This window comes from Synchiropus splendidus, chromosome 12 (genome assembly GCF_027744825.2).
Source record: "Synchiropus splendidus isolate RoL2022-P1 chromosome 12, RoL_Sspl_1.0, whole genome shotgun sequence".
NCBI classification, from domain to species: domain Eukaryota; kingdom Metazoa; phylum Chordata; class Actinopteri; order Syngnathiformes; family Callionymidae; genus Synchiropus; species Synchiropus splendidus.
The window spans coordinates 6,873,959-6,894,769 of record NC_071345.1 but is presented as its reverse complement, the minus strand read 5'-3'; the positions used below and the strand labels follow the sequence as shown (position 1 = coordinate 6,894,769).

Below are 20,811 nucleotides of genomic sequence, written 5' to 3'. Positions count from 1 at the left end.
AACTTTGTCTAAATATTTTCGTTTTCATTCAAATTCTCTCTCCATTATTTCTTATATTATCGGTTTGTTTAAAGAGTTTTGCTGAAACTTATGTCTATAACTATGTTACTATTTCACAGCACTTTTTGTCTCATTCATGTTTAATCTTCTGAATATTTTTACTTATTGAATACGCTATCAAAATTGTTCGATTCATTCATTTAAAAATTATATTGATAGCTGACTTGATATCGCGCATGCGCATTGGCGCGGCTTGAATGAAGCATGACGTCACGCACTGCCCGGTCCAACCAGTCAGAGTCAGAGGGACCGTCGTCTGTGGATTGGCGTGTCTGTCGGTCGGTGTCTCATTCCCTCTTCTCTGATGAAGTTTTGCAAGAAAACAGGAGACATGTCGCCGAGGTAAGAGTCCCGTCGTCTGTGCCGGAGCGGTGGGAGCAGTAACCGACGCGTGAGTGGCGGCAGGCCGCCTGTTGGCTTCTGCTGGTGTCGGCGTTGGCGCTGACCTCCGCGCCGGTGATAGTCGCCACAACTGGCGTTTAGCAAAGCTGCTGCGTGTTGCTTCTGATGAGTCCGCTTGAGACGTGTGAGTTCCACCGCAAAACAAACGCCGTGTGCTTGTGTTTGTACTTCATTTGCTAATATTTAACTATTATGGTGACCGGCTGGTCAACTTCCAACTGACTAACGTCGGGAAATATAAACGTGAGTTACAGACTCAGTCTTTTTATTTCTTTTTATTTAAGCGTCTTAAAAAATTACAACTTTAATCACACCCACCTTATTTTCTTGTCCTTCTGACGTCCTACTTGTCTCGAGCCGTTGTGCGTTGCTGTGTCCATTATTATTAAGGAATGGGATCTGCAGTGGTCAGTAGCTAATGACAGTGGTCAGGGTCATGTGCAGCCAGTGTGACCTCTGGTGCACGTGGTTAGTGAAGGCTTCTTGTTGTCTGACCTAAATAGTCTGAGTACAGTGTGGCTTGCGGCCAGTCGGGGTGCTCGTGTTGACCCCAGCCTGAAGGTTCCAACAGTGGAACCCTTTGTCTGTTAGCTCGCCTGACATGAACCTTTTCAGTCATTTGCTCAAGACTTGGATCGGACCACACAAGTCAGCCAAGTCACACAAGTCTGATTCTAAAAAAACTAAAAAAAAATCAAAATACAGTGGTACCTCGGTTCTCGACCACAATCTGTTCCAGACGGCCGTTCGAGAAGCGATTTGTTCGAAATCAGAATGGATTTTTCCCATTACAATGAACGGAAAAAGAAATAATGCGTTCCTTAAAATAGTCTTTTGTAGGAGTGAATGTAGAGTGTCTGCTGCAGGTGGCTGTTCCTCTATGTGTGTGGCCGCTGCATGTGGGAGGGGTTGCCGAGTGAGTGACGTCTCTCCAGAAGTGAAGAGGTGCCCGGTGCGTGTCCAGCTCTGAATGTGCGCTTCTGTGCAGTTTGGCTGTGACAAAGTCATAAACCAAGTCACGCTCTGTCCCAGACTCGCCTCATCCCTGTCCCAGCTCCAGCCCACAACAGGACATCAAACCCTGGAGTGAGCGCTCCAGCACCTCCCCTGTGACACTCTACCACGGTCCAGTGCGGAGACAGGAAAGGTTTTACACCTCAATATGAAGAAACAACAGTCAGTAAATGTAGCTAACGGGACACATCTGCATACAGAGGCTGCGTTATACACAATAACAAAGCGCGTCGGGCGTCAGCTGATCGGTTATGTTTTTTTCCTGCTTTTTTTCGGGGGGCGTTCAAGTTCTGGATTTTCGTTCGAAATCCGAAGCAAAAAAATCTCTAAATTTTTGTTTCCGGGACGTTCAAAAACCGAGGTGCCGCTGTATAGCTTAAAAAAAATGCCCAGCAATGAGTCTAGTCAGAGTCCACCACTGTGCAAACTGACAGCTGTGGCCTCGAAGGAATGATGGAATAGAATAGTAAGCTCTTTGTGTACACCTTTGTTGTTTTTTTATTGTGTGTCTTGCCTTTAATGTTGCTAATGTGACACGATGACTTTCCCCACTGTGGGACAAATGAAGGATAATATTGTTTTTTTTTACTTGTAAACATGCATATTTTAAGAGCAAAAATTATGTATGTAAAAATAAAAACAAAAAACATTAACAGTGCTATGTGGAATAAATACATTTAAATTGAGTTATTATATTATTACGTCAAATCCTGGATTAAAGAACAGTGTGGTATGATAACGGTTGCTCTGTAGGGTTTCCTCAGCTTTAGTAATTTCGTCACGATACTACTCTTCTGACCCCAGCTGAAGTCTCCCTCCGTACTGAATGAAAAGTCTTGCTCCTACAGGTCGGCCATCTGAACGCGGAGATTATCGGCGTATTATCATTCTAGGCTTATTTCCCAGTCAGGCGGTTATCAGAAAAGGCCTGCATTCCCAAGAATTAAAAATCATTGCGGGGCTTGTATGTGCTTGTAATGGGCCGCTGCCTTGAGAGGCGGCTTACAGTGCAGACGTGTTTTTACTGTAAACAAAGTCTGACATGACCAACCCTGCTGTTGTTTTGTCCACATGGCTGGGAGTTGGCGGCTTGCAGAGCGCCGCTGACAGGCCCTGACATTGGAATTGCATGTTTTGTTTTTTTTGTCTGCAGCTGCTAATTACAGATGATGCCTGTGTCTTCATCTGTCTTCGAGACATCCAGTTCACCTGACTCCTCAACTTATTGACTGTCCATCCAACGATATAAAAGCATCACTGCTGTCCTCCGCCTTTGGCTACAGCTGCCGTGTTTGTGTTGGCACTGGTCACTTGTTGGTGTTTCACGTCACCCTGGTGTTGTCACACACCAACTCTGTTTGTGCTGCTGTAGGGTATATAGCCAACCGTCCTCAGGGAAAGTAACTGATGCAGAAAATTCTGTGCTACTGCGAATACCTGTTGGGATCTGCACATCGTACGCTGTGTTTGCTGAACTTCAGAGTTGTTAATGACCTGACTTTCAACCTGGTATCACCTGGAACTTTGAGCTGAGGCCTTAAGCTTTCAGCTGTTTTTACTTGGTGATTCATTGGTGGTTCTTTGTCAGGTTGCATTACTCCTACAGAATGTGTCCTTCCTAGTTGCCTTATAGTTGTTCCACGTTTTGTCCTTCAAATCCTTTGCATTTGTGTCAGAAAAACTTCATTGACACATTCTCCTGCAGCAATTGATCTACTCTTAGTAAAGTATGGAAGGTGATTCCTAGACGACTTAAAAAGTGAGTCATAAGTAACAAGTCACTGAGGATGTCTGGTGTGACGCTGCAGCAGCCTTACACACCAAGGAAGCATCTGAACTTGTAAACAAGTGTCCTCATGATGCCAAAATGCAAATGTTGACGTTGGAAGTATGGTTCACTGTAAACTTTGAGCTCAGCCACTGCAAGAGAGATGGATGGCAGTGTTGTTTTAAAGAGTGAATGTTCAAGGCGGCCTGGTTTTCTTTGCTGTTAATATTTGTTTTGGAGATTGTTGTATGTGTGGACCACCAAAAAATAGTTTTTTTAGTATTCAGTTTATTAAAAAGTGGCAGATTGTGCATACTTAGATGAAAACAAATCACTAATGTAAACTCAGGTGTAATGGTGCTCTGATCATGAATAGTTCTATCAGCTCTCCCAAAGCGGCACATAGCCGGTGCAGCTCTGGTGATGATATACCGACAGGGTCACCCGCCCTGGTCCCCTCGTCCCGTCGTGTACTGGAACAGCTCCTGTGTCCTCACAACACACTTGCCGGGGAACCTCTCCAGGGCGAGTGAGTTAATGAACCGAGTGTTAAATTTCACGGAGGTGGCAGGTGGAGCCGCCTTCCCTCGTTGCTTCACGGTTAGGCCTCCACATTTGAAAGAGTAAACAAAAGCCACGTCAACGGGGGGCGGGAGGCACGGTAGAATTATTATGTCAATGGCGGATGTCATTTACGAGTGGCCGTAACACAGCTGAGCTCCCGAGGCCCCATATGCCAGTGAGGATGCTGGGAGTCATTAATGCACAGGAGGAGATGTGGCTGCCAATTATCTCTGTTATATACCCAGCGTTGTTTATTTGATGTGGTTATTTATGGCCACAGAATCAGCCATGCAGTGCCTCTTGTTTTTCACTGTTCGGTATTTGTTTGTACGTGTACATGACAAAAACAGACAAAATAATATAAGATGAAAGTAAAAAATCCCATATAAATTTGTATATTTATATTAGATTAGATGGCCATTATTAGTCCCACAGTGGGGAAATTCAATGTGTCACAGCAGCTAATGGCAACAAAGACACTGACACATATTAAAGATGCACAACTCTGGACGCCAAAGATGTCTGGAAAGCATCAGTATACATAAAAAAATTTAAAAAAAGCAAAATCATGAGCGTTGATTTGTATCTAGCATCATTGAGCCACCCAACTCATCATGCTGCTCTAGTTCACATCCAATTGCCCTGCAATGACAGACGAATGACCCGCTTCTGTGAAGATCTCAACCTGAGAACCAGAGGAAGAGGCTTGCTATCATTGAAAGAGTGAAACTCGCGTGTGAGGAAGGCAGAGAGTAAGTTAGGATTTTAAAGGCTTTAAAATGTGTAACAATAAATATATTGTTCAATTTTACAGATTTTCATCCACTGCAGGGGCTTCTGGAGCTGTATAAGAAGATAACCTTCAGTTTTGATGTTAAACGTGTCAATGTTTTGTTGAAATTTACTCAAGCGATTGAAGTTGTTTGGATTACCATCAAAGGAATTTTCTATAAACCGGTTGATGCTAAAGAGCACTAGCTAGTGGAGGAACTCGCTCTTCCAATCAGTATGCATACCTGGGTTCAAATTTAAACATTCATTTCCTTCCTCTCCACCTCCTGAATAAGTAAGGATAGAACCACGCCTGCCGATTGATTCTTGCATTGTTTGTTTGGCTTGTCGGCAGCTTTATTGTCATCACAACATTTGATAGTCGAGTCTGTTGCGCAATATCGACAATCACATGTTTGGCATTTCATCTGTGCGATCGAGGAAATGAAAACATTCCTTTCTGACTGTAGAGGATGACGTCCAAAACTGAATTCCATCTAGACTGTGTGGTGATATCTGCGGTGCTCGCTACCCTGTATGGATTTCATGCATCCATGCAAAGCGACTGTTATTCAACCCCAGTGTTTGCTTAAGGATTAATCCTCATACTGAAGGGTGTAACTTTGATATTCTATCTGTTGCAAGACGGGCTTTTTTGACAACAAGGGTGACGCAATGTTTGTCACTTTGAAAGTGTCGCGTCTAAAATGCCGTCATTTAGCCAAACAAGTAGCCTGTTTGTTGGTCAGTACAATACATATGTTTAGCTTTACGATGACGTGGACTGGTCCAGTCAGCCACACTTGGATGTGAACCGTAAAATTTGGGTTCAGTCACCCCCAACTGGCTTCTGTCTAACATAATATGGAGGCTGCATTCTTAGGTCGTCTCATGCAGATACCTTTTTGATGGTGAGGCACCTATTTGTGTCCCTCCCATGTTTTGACATGTTTCTCAACTGAATGTTTTTTTTCTTCCGGAGCCTTTTCTTGCGGATGTTCTGCACCATCTCTGATGTCCTTAGTAGAACAAACAGAGGACCAGCATCGCTCTGCGGCAGCCACAACAATGGGCCTGTTTGACTGTTAAAATGTGCCTTTATTCTTGCGGTGTGCTTCACTTGGGCCGGACAAAAGCTTCATTAAGCTTTCCTTTCTGCCCAGGCATCGTCCGTCACCATAGCACCCCGGCATTGCCACACCCTGCCCCCCCCCCAGTCTGGCCTGGCTTTGCACTTGCCCCTGCTGTTGGGACAGCTGGGATTAGAAGGGCATTGTTGACCGCACCCGAAGACCCTTCGTCGCATTCTGTGGATTGTTTCCTTGAGAAAGAGATTCACCAGCTAATCCTGGTTGACTGTGGAGTGATGGCTGTAGCTGAGATTGACCACTGTTGGAAAGCCTCTCTTGCTTCACATGAAATAATTGAGTGATAATTCTATCATATCTTGTTGGGGGAATCATTTCCACCCCGGCGTGATAAGGCAAATGTGGTTTACATTTTATTACGGTGAAGCTAGTTTTAGTGTGTCAAAGTGGTGTGGTGGTCTCTTATTTAGCCGACTGACTCTTGACCTTGCCATTGTTCCGAGGTCAAAGGCCAGTGGCCCCGCTCTCCAGCCCAGCCCCTCAGTGGAGGCAGATCTTTCATTAATGACCTCAGAGACAGCATTTCTAGCCCTTCTCATTTTGAAAAGTTCGGTCTTGGTTGACATTTTCCTTGCACAGTTCACATTTGATTTAATATTATTTTGTAAGCCCCTCTCACTATGAGGTCAGAATATAGCTTCATGACCCGCTACTGTTACCTCCTTAGCTGGATTTGAAACCCCCTTCCCATCATTAGGATTTAAACCACTGACCCTCTGGAAGTGGTTCATCCACGTTCCCTACTTAGCTCACCATATGCTTCTAGAACAGCCCACATTAGGGAAATGTTCTTCTAAAAAAAACTGTCTGAAAGGAGTATATTAGCATCAGGGATGCCCCCCTTTTTTATCTAGTGACCAGAGCTCAAGGACTAGTTTGGTTTTTCTCAGTGGCGAGAAGATATTGAACAAGCTGAGCAGGTTTTAGTGGGGTCGTGTTGTGACTGTTGGACAGCCAAGTGCATCAATGATGCATGTGGGGCCAAAGGATGGCCCTCATAATCCGATGTAACCCACATTCTACTCTGGCTGTGCTTGTAAACAAGTAGTTGAAACTGGGCCTTGTTCACATATGGCTCTGAGAGGGTGATTCTTCTATTTGCCACTGGGTTGTTCCTCAAGTAAGGTGTCAGGAGCTTATATTTCACATTGTGTTATGTTTCTTTAGGTCCATATTTATCCAACCATTGTTCATGGATAACTCGAATTGTGCAACTGTTGTATTTAAATCTTATTGTCTTCTGTTCTTCTGTTATGAGGATGTTTACTATTAAAACAGTGTTAAATGGAATTGGAGCAGTTTAAAGGTTTAGGATTTGTTCTGCCTCCTCACTGATGTTCCAGCGCAGAAGCAGACGTTCCTCCTGAGATCCGCACACGTGTCGGTCTATAACTAGAAGTGGGCCACCTATGAAATTATTTCTGGGCCAATCTGAACTTGTCGGAAGTTTCGCGCACAACAGGGTGGTGCAAGCTCTATACAACCCAATATGTCCTGCAGATATTTAATTCAAGAGCATGCTGTGTCAGCATTGTGAGGCAATTACAGATTGAAAACTAAAATGCTTTGTGGGTTGCTTTCTTGTTTGATTAGGGAAACTGTCGTAACTGAGCATGTTTTTTTTTTTATTTAAGAGTTTGGTTAGATTCGGGAATGTGTCTTTTCCTCTCTAATGGTCTCAAGCTGCCACTGAAGCCAAATGTTCTGCGCTTCATTTATGTCTGACTGATGCCTTTTATTCACTTTGATTCACCCAATAAAACGTTCTAATTAATGGCTTTCCTCTGTTTTTACAACTTAATAGCGGCGCAGACTTCGTGTTGTGGTGCCAAAATGAACAGACTTTAGATTATCATGACAATGACAAGCAACATTAATTACTTGGGCCTGAAAGATATGGAAAAAGAGCAACCACGCTGTGGTTTGAACAAAGGGAGCATGTGGGTCCTGTCCTGATGGGGGCGGGGGGTCGACCTGGAGTCCCATAACTGAGATGTTGAGTCAGTGGTGAGGGAGGCTGGTGGGATTCATGTTTCCTCTCCTCTTTGTCTAGATCCTCTTATTAATGTTAATTCCCAAAGTGGAGATGCTGAAAATGAGATTTCTCTTTTTTTCATGTGTGTAATTTAAGCGCTTCTCATAAGGCGTTGCCTCTTTACAATAGATTTTATGGTAGCAGCCTGTCAGAAGAAAGCATTTTGGAAACGTCATTTATGTCTTCAAGCTGCTGCTTGTAATGATTACATCTAGATCATTAAACACTTCCACGTGGTAGAGGCATTAGAAGAAAGAAATATGCTGCATTGTTGTTGGTTCTTAGTTGTGAAATACTTTCATTTCACTCTGTTTTACCAATGAAGTTAACGTTTTACTTCCCCAAATGGCTGGTATTTAAAGTTCACTGCCTGATATTTGCTCTGTCTGCTTGTCATTTATAGAAGCTTATGTGGCCTGGTAAATATTGATGTAGTATGGCACAAGATTGTTGCTTCAAGTATTCTGATGTACTTTCTGACTTGGTTTGGTTTTATAGATTTATGGTGGCACCACTTCTGTGTGCATTTTTTTTTTCTTTACAGTTGTCTCAGTATGATTAATGATATTTCTTTTACCTCCCGTCAGCCTTGTGTCTTCGCTGGGACTGGTTCACCAAATAAATAAATAAGTAAACCAACAAGCCATTTAAAGCTTCAAACAAACACCATAAAACCGCTGTGTCGGTTATTTGGGTTTTCCCTGGCTTGTAATTCTCTCTTTACCACGGCCTCCCCGAGCGCTTGATAGCTGGTCCACCTTGAATTGTATTGCAGAATATATTGAGACCAATATAGGGATTAGGATAGTTTAAACGAAACCAAGGTATGAGGTCCAGTTGATGGTGATTTCCTTTTTTCCCCAGACGTATCCTGCCCTAGTCTTCTTCTGTCTGTAACAATAAAAGGACCGTCCTAATAGGAGGTGATTGAAGCTGCCGGCAAGGACAGAATGAAGTAGTACATTTGTGTTGTTTGTTTGATCTATTTCCAGGCACGGGTCAGATGCCAGTCTGGTTCTTTCCCAGTCAAAACCAAAGCACGTGTAACAGACCTTGAAAGCGGAGGACTGATCTGATTGTGCCGCCCACTGAGCCCAAGTTCCTTCTCCTGCTCTTAACATGCCGCCCCACCCTCCACAGCCCCACTCTCAAGTTCTGACAAGTCGTCCGGCAGCGCAGTGCGGACTGAAACATTTGTCGAGGTGATATGCATCTTATCCTCTATCAGCCTGGAACGGATGCAGCTGCTGACGTGCTGCTTTGAAACCTGGGTGTCTCGACGATCGCCATTGTCTTTGGGCTGTTCTGTTGATGTATCATTTTGATATGGTGCCATTGGGCTGATCGAACGCGCAACAGAAAAGCCGTTAAAATAATGAAAGCGTGTATTGGAATGAGCGCTGGTTCCCAGGCGTCTCGATACAAAGATATGTTGATTTTCTTGTTGAATGTTTTGCTGCGGCTCCCTCAGTGTAACGGATCTACCTGGCCTGTCTGTGTGATAACATTAATTGCAGAACAAAAGGCGAGCGATCGGACCCGACCAGCTGCGTCAACAGTTCTGCGGCGTGATTGTGTTTCAGCGCGGCCTGATGTCGTTAATCTCGCACTCCTGCCTCGCATTCATCAGACGCGCGCTTCTAGCTGCGTTACAAAGAAATATTGAGACTTAAACTGCTGCGTTGGTCTGCACCGAGACCTCCCTGATCCCCACTGACAGTTGTGTTTGTGTTCATGCAGTTTGTGGTTGGTTTCTCAGGTGCCACAGGGCAAAGGCTGTTTAAACAGCAGGTGTCCTTGGTAATATACCTAAACATACTTTTGCTACCGCCGCTGCTGTTTAAGGATTATTTCTCCGCTCGTGTGTTAAATATTTGGATTAAGCTTGTCTCGCCTTGTGGTTTGAGATTGTGACACAGTTGAGCATAAGCAGCTTGACTCTTTTGCAGGCGTCTGGTTTGATTTTGACTCAGACTGTCATGGGATGTCGTGGCTATAATCCACACGCATTTTTGTGTCAAGGATGAGGTCGGAACCCTGGACCTGTTTGCAAGCCCGAGAACTCATTTCTGGCGTCCCCCCGTGGGATATTGGCTAGCGTACTGGCGGTGACACTGCCTTCACCCTGCAAACAGACTGGCCTCTGATTGGATTACGCTGGATTATTGCTACTCTATTTGATGTTTTATTTTGCTTGTGTGTCACCTCCAAGTCCATTACAGCCTCTTCCTTGTCTCAGCTCTGGCAAACTTTACGCGCAGATTTCCCAGCAGAAGAGAGCTTGGCCTACATCTGGAGGGATCAGCATGTTAAGCCGAAGCCTTTTAACCTCCAATTCTGTCAATCTGATACCAGCACGTTCACAGCAGCTGCAGCCTCTCACTTCACAGTCTGTTTGGAGCAGTGTCTTCCCCTTCTCCAGGGAAAGGCTTTTATCTCTATCGCTTCAAATCTGGGTTTTTCATTACTGAAGATTTCATCCTCATTTTACAACTGACCAAGTTGATTAAAAGTTCTCTATTATGTTATATTGAGGCAATTTTGAAACACGTAAAGTTGTCGAGTCTGTGGAGTTGTGGAGTCTGGGGTATTTAAAAGCATTACATTTGTGGGTTCCACTCTTCCTTTTAGGTGAATCAAAGGCTTAAAACAACACAGGGGAAATATAAAAGTCAATCCTCTGTTACTATTTTACAGCCACCTTATTTCACTAATTGGACTGTGACACCGATGTTCAGAGAATTTGATTTGTCTACGCTCAGAATGTGTTGAGCCACAAAACCTTTGTAATGGAATGTGTGTCTTTTTTAGTGGCTATGGCAGTTAGTTACCTTATTGATGCAACAAATCCGACCTTGTTAGTTGTGCTGTTGCAAAATTTGAATAGCTTCTTTTCATCTTCTCTTTACCTTGCTTTGGTTTGTTTTGCTGGAATATATATCACTGGTCTTTGTCATTGCAAACCTGAGAATGACTGAAATATTCTTTAGATTTGTGCATCATTTTTTGTAGCTTTTAAAAAAACTGCTTGAAATTGAATGTTGTCCAATAGTATGCCTCTAATTCTGCATGTCCAGATCGCGCCTTTTTCCCGGTCTTTTATCTGTGATTATGGGATGCAAATAGACTCGTGCCTTGTCACACCCTCTCTGCGGACCAGTCGGACCCTTTTGGCATTTAATTTGCGACGGCTAGGGTCTTCAAATGGGAAGGGCTGCATTTGTGGGATTTATGGATAAGGCCCCACCCTGAGCTCAACATGTGTACGCTGCAGCCCACCACCACATGATACAAGCCATAATATAATGTTTCCCCCTTAACACATTCCTTCACAGCAGTTGGAGTCTTGTTTTCATTTTAGTTCCAGTCCATTAGTGGGAGACTGTTTCTCGAGTCTTTCTATTGAGCTGAAGAATATTGTTGTGCACTGCCTCCTAAATGGACATCAAATCTTTGGGAAACTGTGAGGTGCTGCAATATTTAAAACGCTAGCGCTGATGCAGTCAAATATATTAGCACTTATTTTAAACACAGCAGTGTAACTTCATAATAATGATGAATAATCATTCAGAAGTTCACACTGCCTTTGATGGTTGGTTTGCTGCAGAGTTTTATGAGCATACACTACATTATTGGGATTAACCAATCTATGGGTTTAACATTTGTATGGACTAAACTAAAAGCCACAACACTTGAAACCACATGCGTGCAATTTGACTCTGGCTTTTATATTTGCATTGGCACAAAGTTATTGCACTCATAATCTAATCCAGATATCATCCCTTCCTGTTTAACACGTCCTCATGAGTCTGACTGCAATACTCTGTTATTCTTCCCTTCCATGGGTCATGCTAGGTCTAGGTGATGTGGGGGAAAAGTCATATCACAGTATTTATTTTCTAATAGGTTCATATCGTTGCTGATTGTTACTGAGTGATTTGTTTTCCCAGGGACACCCTATCAAATCCCTCCTTTTCCTCCAAGGGTCACTGACCGGCATGTCTCAGTCACAGTGCAGTGCTGCTTTGATGTTGAATCACAAATAAAATTGGAAGAATACTTGCTATATATAGTCTATGTATTGCTATTATTTTATCCATCAGCTTGAGGGCACGCAGTCCTGTTCTGCAATTTTTTTTTTGTTTTTTTTTATGGGCACATAACCACAGGCAAGACGTGTTTTCATGCAGATGGTTTTTGTGAGGTACTTCAGAGTTGCCCTGTTCCTTATTAATGCAAAGCTTGCACATATTTTGCCTGGAACATATTTGGAGAACATGTCCTTGTGTCAAACACTAGAAATGTTAATTCTGTCTAGGATTGTCTTTTTTTTTATTTTTAGTGTTTCCATTGAGTATTGTAAAATTGTGCTCCTGACCAGACCGTTAATTTAAACTAGTGTATTTAATATATAAAGTGTATTTCCCATACTGTACAACTCCAAAAATGTAGAGAAAAAGGCTAGAAAAGAACCGTATCCAGTTACCATCCATGTAAACTTTGTTGTGTACCTGTTAGCCTGAGGTCACCGAAATATCAGCTCCGACTTTGTCGGACCGGGACAATTTGTTTCGACAGTACAGAAGCCCTCCATGGGAACCAGACCTGTCTGTTATTCCAGCTGCATGACATTCTTTTCAGAGGCAACTGCCCAACCGACTGTACAGCTTCCAGGGTTATCCATTCACGACTGCACCGACCCAACTGGCCACTCAGGTCTCCGACCGAAATGTGTTTCTCATTAGTGTTTTGCAGTTAAACCATTGGTGCATGAGATATTATACAATCTGGAAATAGAGTTGCATGTAGGTGTTATCAGCTGGCTTCTTAGTCATGACTTGGACCTTCTCCAGGATTCTCAAAGCTGCAGTGGTGTCTGCACTTTGGTATTTGTGCAGATACAGGGGGGGTGTTTCTGGGGCGAGGTGATTTTGAGCTTGCTCTTTATTTAAATAGAGCCATCGAGAGCTTTAAAGAGCCTTCACGGTTTGAGGAAAATTAAGTATTAAAACACGCAAAATGGATGTTGCTTCGTAGTATAAGTTGATCGTGTTTTTGTGCGTGGTTCAGCGTAGGAGGAATGAATCGAACACCCAAATATAAACCAACTCAAAAAGCAGCTGGTGAACTTTTTTCGGCTCCTCTCAGTTTTGTGAAGTGACTGCTTGTTTCCAAATACAACACTTTTTAGGAAACGATGGTTTGAGGGTTGGATGGCAAAGTAACCAACATTTCAAATGCCAACTACATCATCTGCTTTGTCACTGTTATTGGTGATTTCCTGTTATCAGGACAGTCTCCAGCCTCAGTGGTTTCTCAAGTCAATCCACTCTCTCAGTTACAAGCTCCCGGTTTGCTTCTCAAGTGTTCTTGTTAAAGAGATTGAATGTTGTACAGCAGCCTTCACAACAAAAGCTCAGTGACGTCTCGTGGATGTGATACGAGTCATGTTTCCCCACTGAAGCGGAAACCGGTGACTGACTGATGACACTTGCGTTAACACCTGTAGAGAAACCAGAAAGTCCCGAACCACAGTCTGCGATCGTCTCGTCTCTTAGTACTGCCGATGTATCAGCTTCCTGGCTGACAAAGGAGGAGGAGGATGAAGCTTGTAAATATGGCTTCTGTTGCCGAGTTTTGTTTGATAGTACAGCTGTTGCTGTTGTTGAGTCATCGTGGCCAACGGCTTTTATTGTTTGTCTTCCTGAACCTGATTTTTAGGGCCTGCATCAAGAGAAGGTTTTGCTTAAAGCGCTGCCTCAAGCGGGAGTCAAACCTGTGACTTCTTTGCTGCCGTATTACTGTTTACCTTGGGTAAATATTTTAACTTGCGTACATTAGCATACTCTTCTGGGCACAACAAAATCACCTGACCTAGTTTTTCCCCAACAAGTGTCTTGTATGAGACTAGTTTTGTGTTGCCTTTAACTTGCTGGGATGGAATTGATAATTCTCTGCGCAGGATGTTTGAGTTCACCTCTGAGGAGCTCTGGGTTCATGCAGACGTCTCATGCGGCTGCTCTCGCTCTCCTCCTCTCACTGCTCATCCCCGGTCTTCACTCCCACATTTACACCTCCGCTTTGTTTTCCTAATGCACCTTTCCAAACAAACCCTAAACAAGTTGTCCAAAGACGGGAGAAGGTGTGGGGGAGGGGTCAAGCGGGGCGGTGGCTCTGCTCAGCTGCATCCTATTAGAACCGGTCGTGTTGAAAAGGGGTGTGGCCTGGAGCGAGTAACATCTGTCCCTTCTGCCCCCACGGCATTCTGCGGAGACACACCGAGAGGAGCAGGACAGGGAGGGAGCCCTGGGCTTAAGTTTTTCTCACATCATCCCTCCTCCTGCCAAGAACACACCTCCGTCCAACTGCAGTGATTTTCCTCTCTTCTGCCTTTGACAGCCTGTGGGATTTAAGGTGCTTATTACTCACACCAGCAGGCGGCTTTCAACCTTCTCCTGGACTTTGCGGAGGATATGCCCTGTGCCCGCGCATGTTTTTTTCTGTAACAACATTTGGATACTGCAGTGGGTTGTGGGTAGAAGGAATGCTCAGCGCCGGACACATCACTCCTGGACAGGGTAAGATCATCCTTCTCACCTTCCCTAAGTGGGAGTCTTCTGGAGGAGAAGCCGGCTATCTGCCCGAGTGGAATGTGTGAGTGTGTTTCGCATGTGACTGGCTGATAGTCCGCGGCTATCAGCGCATGTGGGGAGTTCTGGTCCTCTCTATCAGACTGGATTCCTCTCCTCACCTAGATGACTGTGTCATGTCTTTCTAATTAGGGGGTGGAAGATGGTGTTACCTTAGTAACAAAAGGGGGGAGGGGATGACAGGGTGACTCTGCCGGGCCTGGGGCTGCTTTCCCAGTGAGAGAGTTGTCCTGTGGATGAGGGGAATGCCCGTTAATGACAAGCCTTGTGTGCATTTCGGTTAGAAATATGTGTCCCTGCACACACTCAGGCTGCAGGCTGCTACCTCCCACGAGCCTCTCGCTGCGGTTCACAGCCCGTTATCAGTGTGCAGGAGAGAGGATGGCATACTTTTTTTTTTTTTTTCCATGATGGGAGGGCGGAGTTCACACAATCAGGTCAATGAAAAGGAAAGTCACCTTGACTACAGAGGTCTGCTCTCAGTCCTCAGTCGTCCTCTGCTTCTCAGATTCCATCCCTGCACGGTGATGTTCACTCCACGCCTCATGTAAAACGCATGCAAATATTGGACCGACTGAAGGCTGGCGATAGAAATGTAACTCTGATCCTTAATGGCTTTTTGTACTCTGAATTGGAGACAATCCTATTTTCTATCCCATAAACATCCCCACCAGATTAAACAGGAGACTAATGTGCTGTGGATGGAGGCTTACATTACATCAAATCACCCACCCAGCGAGCACCTCGCACCAGCCACACGGGTTGCCATAGCAACTGAGAAGGTAGGGATTTTTAAAGGACACGCTACTCACTGTCAGAGTATCCTAGGAGAGATGGCAAGCGTCTCAGCGCTGCATTACTGATGAGGTCCGATTTTTCTACTGAGACATAAATGTGTGACTGATCCGGCTGTCAAGTGTCACTCAGACCGCCGCTGAAATAAGTGTTTATTTCTTGGTGTAACAAGAGCTTAGCTCACAACCGCATGCAGTGCAGTGATGTACAGAGCAAGGCGACTGGGTCAGTTTGGATAAATGGGTCACAAACTCATCTATTAATCATTAATTCCAAAGTAGGTTCCAAATTAGTGTATGTTTTGACCTGCCAGAAAGGGAAAAACTGAAATAACTGTAAAGACTTCCTTTTGAAGAGGATCTCTCACAATATTTAGGGTCTATCTTGCAGTAGAATGGCACTAATAATAAAGGTTATAGCAGTGCCTGGACTAGTCTTAAATTGAGATTTTTGGCAGGTGGTCATAACCTTGTTCAGGTCCCCTGTTTGTCTTTCGATGTAATCGGGTGGAAGAATGCCAAACCCGGGTGCACTTGAAACAGTGGTTCATAAAACATGATGGTCGGACATGCTGCTATGGATGCTGTGGCGTCACAATTTCTTAGTTATTTCCAAGGACATACTCAGGACTTGCCTTGTTCAGATGACTTCAGAACTGAATGTATTCCCTGAAAATCCCTTCTGGTGGCCAGGAAGGATTAGTCTTGCATGATATCATTAAACATCGAGAGAGCCACTTTTTCTAACCTCCCTCTGCTGAATTTGCTTTTATTCATTGGTTCAACTTCCCTCTTGCTATTCAAGCATAAATAATAAAAGCCTCAGTCGTACAAGTTTGATGGAACCAGGCCAAGTACGTATGTTTGAATAGTTGGGTCTTTGACCCCGCTATAACCTCCAACTGGCAGGGCTGACCTGAGGAAGAATGCTAACATGTTGGAGTGGGGGGTTGCTGAGTTTGACTAGCCTGCCTGCAGAAAGAGCAGCAAGCTTTTAACCTGATTTCTATTCTTCACCGTCCTCCTGACTGTTCAGCCGCACACGCCTCTGGTATCAATGTTCCATATTTCATGATTGTCAGTTTGAGAGGCGAAACAAGGATCGGTTACTTTGCTTGTGTCAGTGGTCTGGATGTATTGCACTATTGGTTTTCAGTTATTGTTGAGATGAAGTATGATATAACAGCTACACTGAAGTCCTAAGTTGTTTTACTTTTTTATGTAGTCATTTTAGGAACCAAATTCTGCTTATGTCATCGTCCATGCATGTCGCTTCTCGCCTATAGAGTTATGGCGGATGAATAAATAACAACTTAGCCTCATTCTAATCTCATATGCAGGTATATATTGGTTGTCCTTTGTAGCATTTATAGACATTTTTGTGGGCAGGGATTTTGTGAGCAGCAGAACAACCAACCTATTAAGTGGTTTCAATAGCAATATCTGCTTTAACGTTGTGCTGCTGAGACAACGCTTCTGCCCCAGAGACCAAACATGACAGCAGTGCAGTTTCATCCTAAGAATCCATTCATCAACCCACAGGTTCTGGCAGGAAATGGAAGCATCGCGTTGATGGAAGACGCTATCTTTCCCCCCTGTTCCTGTCAGCTGATCACTCTCGATTAGATTATCGAACCCTGAACGCAGTCTCAGACTTCAACTGACAGGCTTTTCTCAGCTTATCCTCTGTTGTCACATGATGAAATCTGTGTGTGTCAGTGTAACAAGGAAGGATGCTGAAAGTGATTAACAATTATGTAATGTGGAAAGAAGTAGCAGAACCTGCTTCCAACGATAGTAGCTCTGGCACTGTCTCGGCTTTCTGTGTACACAATCAATTAATTCACTTCAACGGTTGTGCTGCAGGCTACTTAAGTGTTTTCTTCACTTTTAATGGTTTATTTACATCAATATATCAGCTTTGCTAACTGGCTGTTGATATGAAAAGAAGTTCTTGCTCGATGAATGAACCCATTTACTCTTCATGCCTTTTGGGTGTCTAGTAAATACCATGGCAAGTATGTCTAATCTCAACTCTTAAGATACTCTGTGATGTTTTCCTTTACCTGTCAGTTCAAAGTTTGATCAGTATCTTACGGGCTGTTTCTTAACTACAGCATGGAGCCTCAGCCCATGTGGAATCTTTACGTTTGCAGTTGGCTTTCAGTGCAGTGAAGTGGTACTAGGCTTGTCTTGTACTCAGTGCCTTGTGTATGTGGGGACAATGGTGTTGAGCAATAGTGTGTTGTTGTGACCAGTGATGCACCAGTCTTTTGGACTTTGATGGCGTTTGAAGGTACATGAACAGGTTATACAAGACCATGAACTTCAGCAACGTCTCCATATAGCATGACTTTAGATGGAGCCATTGAATTAACACGACTGAATTGTAGTTTCAGCCCACGTTACCAGTATATTCCTGCAATGACTGCATGAGTATATTTTTTTCAGTATATTCTTGGACTTTTTTTCCCCCCCTCAGAATGATGTGTGACTTTGACCTGAACAATGCAGGTGTCAACGGGTCAGTAACCCAAATAGCTGGTTCAGTTTTTGATTTAAGGTGCCTTCGCTGGTCTATCAGTGCACAATTCTGTTGGAGTCACAGCATTTTCATAGCACAGGAAAGCCATGATATTGGGAAGGGCTTCTGAGTGACACGTTCTGCGGGTGATTGTAAAGCCGATCATCTGCTGGGGGAAACGTTTCCTTTGTCTTTGGGCTGTCGTCCCTCTCCCTGTATGCTAATCCTGTAATCTGAGCGCGTCTTCTGCACCGGCTGCTCAGCCATGTGACATAAGACCACTCCAGAGGCGATGGCTTTGTCTCCTCCTGACAGTGCGTGCAGTAATGTGGAGACACATGTGGACACATTTATGAGAAAGGAGCGGAACCGCTGAGGCTGGAGACAACTTTGACACTTTGCTGTCATTGTCTCTAAACCTGTCGGCCAACATTTCAATCCGACCCCAGTTGCGTCTGATGTATGTCCAAGAGTGCGAGTGTTTACTTGTCGTCATTTGCGTGTCATATGTGACTGGTATAGTGTTAGGTGTGTCTCGCTGCTGTGGGACTCCGCTGACTCTACAGCAGGAGTCTACAACACATCAGTGTCTGAAAAGTGGCTGCAGTCCCACTGACACAAAAATACGCTGGGCAAAGAGAAAACAAATTTTATGGTGGATTATGAGTGTCGAAACACTGCTGGTGCTCATTCAAACTCGGCTTTGTGTCCAACTACTCCCCTCGAGACTTTTCAGTTTACAGACAGATGAAAGAACTACTCGAGTCCATCCATCTATTTTCTGGTGATTATCCTGAACTGTGTCTTTGGGTGCTGGCGCCAATCCCAGCTGCTGTAGGGAGTTTTTGCAACCCTTCGTAAGAGGACATGAGGATCTCGTATAATCTGATGCTTCAATACGATTGTTTTTTTTTTGGTTGTTAAGAGTGATGTTCTGACGCAGCATGAAGAATATCTTGCACAGTCAAAGCCCAGGTTGCTCGGCATTTTATCAATTTGAAATCAGAATTGAGACCCATCGATAGGCAGTTAGAAATGATAATTGTCGAATCCAGTTCAATAGAAAAATCTCTGTCACAGTCATCTAGGATGCACATTTTGTTTTTCGTGGAGACACAGCCAGAGCAGGGTGTTTCGGCACGCAGCATTCTTATAGCGGGGCAACAGTGGAGCAGTGTCCACCAGTCAGTAGTGTGTGGATCCTGAGCTTCCATTCCCAGCTGTCCGATTTGATCCGAAATAAATTATAAAGTGGGGCGCACAGCAGTCGAGGGGTTTTCCCAAAGTTGATAAGCCGATTTACATGCAGATGCCATCAGGGCTAGAAACGCTGTAATTCTGCTTTTTGCGAAGGCGTGTCGCAGCAACACGGGAAAGCTTTGCATCAGAAATGACTCCGGTGAGATGGTTCATCAAACTGTCTGATCCATCCCCAAATCCAGTGCAGGAAAAGGAGATTAAGTTTACGTGCACCCAATTTCATTCTGGTCTGTCTTAAACTGAATGTAATCACAGATTCCGTCCTATAGTTTAATACATTTTGAAAAGAGCCTCACTTGCTTTGCTTGTGAATTCAGCAAAAGCAAAGTCAATTAAGACTCAATGATTGTTTACTGTTGACATTTTTATTTATATTTACAGCGCCAAGGTTGACCGTTGACCTATGACCTTAGTTTGAAATAAACTCTGGTTTAATTTTAAGACTGTCCTTGGAACACAACATTGTCATTTTCTTTCTAAAAACAAATGGAAAACGGCTACATTCATTGGTCACCCACTTCGGACCGTCGGAAACATTATCTAGGTAGTGTTTGCTGCTCCGATGACCCCAGCAATCCACGTAACTCTGACCCTTAGTCTGAGAGTTCATTTCCTGATACACAGTAAATATCAGTGGTGAGGACTGACAGATGCTTTTTTTTATGAAAACATGTCAACCACAGGCAAAATGGAACTTTAATCTTCTTATGGCACAAATACGTGTGTATTAATTAATGACAACAAGTCAAACATCATAATAGTTATTAAAAAAAAAAAGATAATCCCGGATGCGTGGATTAAATAAACTATCTGCACACATTGTTATAGTTAATCTAATTGCTGGACACATTTTTTTAGATTAGCTTCTTATTAAAGCTTCTGATTTTAAGTGTCTTCACATCTAGTTTTATTTGTTGGTGTGGAATGATTTTTTTTTTGTGTCCAAAAAGTAAGATGCATTAATGTCATGATGCAGATTTGGCAAATATGTATTTTAAAATGGGGGGGGGGTGTGCACCAGTGCCCCGAATTTAAAATATCGCCCCCTGGATTTAAAGTACTAAGCCGAGAACTTGACCTAACAGCTCCAAGTTGTCATTTATGACATGGAGTTCATGTGATCTTGGCATTCAAAGTGAGCACTTCAGCAAGTTGCGAGTGCTTTTTTAATTTAGTTTGAGGTGCCCCTCGCTGCGTCTTTATCTCCCACAGATATCGCAGTTGAGTCGGTTTTACTGGAGACATTTCTCACTCGCTTTGCTAACACTGGGGGATTTTTTTTTTTTTTGGTGCGTGGCCTCATGCCAGGTCACCCACAAAACCACATGGTCAAGAAAACAAGGAGGCCGTGCATGAACTGAAATCTGCAGACAAAGAGGGGAGTGTTTGTTTGAATATGAGTGGGTGGGTTTAATTTTGGACTTGTTTGAATGGTGAATCTGCAGTGTTTATCTCCACACCGGGCCAAGAAACGCACCAGACATGTATAAACAACATTATTCTTCATTATTTTGAGAAAACAGGGCATTATCACCTCTCACTGGCTGTTGATGTTACAGACAGACAGATTTAATCCCCTGGCTCGCTCTCATTGGACACGCGAGGGTCAGTCGGGTTGTTTGGGTGCTGGATTGGAGATATCTTGTTCTCCGCCAGCAGGTGGAAGGTGTCGTTGTGTGACTGTTGTTCAGGGTCACAAGGCTATGAGAGGAATGTCCTCTTGTTCAGACAGGCCTCAGTAATGTTAGAAGCCTTGACCGACTGATAGACAGCCACCTGGGGCGCTAATGTCAGAGTGGGGTCTCGCAGGTTAGCAATTAG

General features: G+C 43.9%; 1 protein-coding gene across 3 annotated transcripts in view; it reads left to right on the top strand.

Annotated features, from left to right (window-relative positions):
- The first annotated feature begins 290 nt into the window (after positions 1-290).
- The window catches only part of LOC128767863 (disheveled-associated activator of morphogenesis 1-like), a 40,337-nt gene continuing 19,816 nt past the window's right edge, over positions 291-20,811 (top strand). For 2 of the 3 annotated variants that reach the window (XM_053880166.1, XM_053880164.1), the window contains exon 1: positions 291-402. The gene's annotated coding sequence lies outside the window, so the exon portion shown is untranslated. Of the gene's footprint in view, positions 403-14,038; positions 14,341-20,811 lie in introns of those variants that run through there. The other variant, XM_053880165.1, reaches the window with a different exon arrangement.